At 36.4% G+C, this 2,331-nt stretch overlaps 1 pseudogene; it reads right to left on the bottom strand.

Moving 5' to 3' along the window:
- Positions 1–636: 636 nt before the first annotated feature.
- LOC111749883 (large ribosomal subunit protein eL43-like) lies at positions 637–1,264 on the bottom strand (annotated as a pseudogene).
- Positions 1,265–2,331: the final 1,067 nt, after the last annotated feature.

The following is a 2,331-nucleotide window of genomic DNA, read 5'->3' as shown; positions in this document are numbered from 1 at the left end:
TTTTGACTGATTAGACAAGACCCTGTAAATGTCAACCGATCAGCAAAATTGCCTGTTAGTTCCTGATTTTAAAATATAAAGCCCCTGCTTGTCTCCCGCACATTGGGGCATAAAATGGCTTCAGCCCGGCTGTTCTATTCCCCAATAAAACTTTGTTAATTTCTCTATACAGAACTCGTGTTGGTCTTTTGCTTTTTGATAGTTCATTTGAAAAGTACATGGGAGAAAGAATATATTGTTTATTTTGGTTGATAAACGAAGCCTCGAAAAGACAAAAATTATTCTCAATTGCTTCTCTAAAAGATTCTTTGAAATGCACATAAGGCAAAGTTATGAAAATGTAATATTTTCTTACCTCCAGGTGGTATTATTATATGAGATTACAATATTCCTTCAAAGAACTTTATTCTCATTGGTTTAGTGATAAATAAGCACTTACTTAAATTTCATGTTGCTGTTATTATGTGCCCTGGAGTCCATTCCGACTCATAGTGACCTTATGGACAACAGAAGGAAACACTGCCTGGTCCTGTGTCATCCATAAATTTAATAGTATATAGTGAATAGTCTGTAAATTGAATAGTTTTAATATGCCCAGGAATTAATGAAAATGAATTTGTTTTGACAAAGATTTTCATTTGTTATTATTTTGTTGTTGTTGTTACATAAATTAACCCATTTATTACTGGCTACAAATGTTTCAGAGCCTTGGTGGTGTAGTGGTTAAGAGCTCCACTGCTAACCAAAAAGTTAGCAGTTGGAATCCAGCAGCCGCTCCTTGGAAACCCTATAAGGCAGTTCTACTCCATCTTATAGTGTCGCTATGAATCGGAAATGACCCGACGGCACCTAACAACGACAACAGATGTTTCAAATGGTGGACCTTCGACTGATCTTTCAGTTCCTTCAGTCTTCTGAAGGCGGACTTTATCTTGACTGCAGAGGTGGTGTTGTAGATCAAGGCACCACCGGCTACTGTTTTCATGCAGGAACCACAGCATCAGACCCCCACAGCTCTTCTATTCCTTTTGGTTTTGCTGCAGAAGGAGCGAGTATACTTGGCCTGTTGGCTGATTTCAATTCTTTTCACCGTTTTCCTGAGCGATGCGCTGTAACAGGTCCCATATTTACCCCATCCTGACCTTCTCAGTGCTTTTAGCCATGTTGTCGCAAACTAGCTCTGAGCCCAGAGAAGTTTTTATGTTTTGTGCTAAGTCAGCCTAAAGGTGGTTTCCAAAATCTTTTTAAAGTAACTTAGGCTAGATTGAGTATACGGGATGTGTTTTATTAAGCGAAAAAGAAGTAATTTTGTTTTAAAGTAAAGAACTGGTAGTTCCAGAATGAGAAAAAGAGGAGCATAAGACAAACCTAGGTGGAAAAAGTTTAAGTTAGCTAAGATTTTATGGGTTTATCTATAAAGAACGATTATGTTAAAGAAGAAGAGGCTAAACTTCTTACTAAGAAAATAGTAAAGAGAGAGTTAAAGGATCACAAAGGATTCCCTCCCAACAGAGTGGAGAATTTTGAGGATATTAAAATATAGAATAATTAAGGTAGACATTGATGGGGTTAAACCAGGAGAAAATGCTGTCTGAACACAGTTATCAGAAATGGGGTGGATCCCCAACATTAAAGAATCATAAACAAGTCCTCCCTATTGCAGAGAAATTCTAAAAAGCCAAAAGATAAAAATGACAATATGACTCACCTGAAATTGCTTGGGGAAATATTTACAACCCTTGCCAAGATTTAAGATTATATCCATATCAAAGAAATGGTTGGATGGAATAGACATTTGTGACTCCAAAATCAGTTGACAGAATCTTAACAGGGCTAAGGTTAGATTGGAAAGATACAGGAAATGGTAAAAGTTTGAATGAAAGTTTTGAATATTTAAACAAACTTTATTTCAACAGCAGCTATGTTTTAAGGCTTATAGACTTAAAAATAATTTCCAAGATTTTTAGGTTACTTACTGATATTAAATTGAGTTAATAAATATTGATTATAATTTGTTTATATTCTTTTGCTTTTTTATGCCACAGAAAGGATATACATATATACACATATATATAAAACCTGGAGCCCTGATGGCACAGTGGTTAAGAGCTCTCCTGCTAACCAGAAAGTTGGCAGTTCAAATCCACCAGCCGCTTGAGTCAATTTTGACTCATAGTGACCCTACAGGACAGACTACAACTGCCCCATAGGGTTTCCAAGGCTGTAAATCTTTATGGAAGCAGACTGCCACACCTTGCTCCTGCAGTTCGTTTTTGCCACTTTAAAAAGTTGAACTATAAGAGATGTGATAAAGACAGAAAGCTTTATAAA

The sequence above is a fragment of the Loxodonta africana genome, chromosome 9 (genome assembly GCF_030014295.1).
Source record: "Loxodonta africana isolate mLoxAfr1 chromosome 9, mLoxAfr1.hap2, whole genome shotgun sequence".
Lineage (NCBI taxonomy): Eukaryota > Metazoa > Chordata > Mammalia > Proboscidea > Elephantidae > Loxodonta > Loxodonta africana.
Note: the sequence above shows the minus strand (reverse complement) of the source record. Positions and strands in the feature narration are given on the sequence as shown.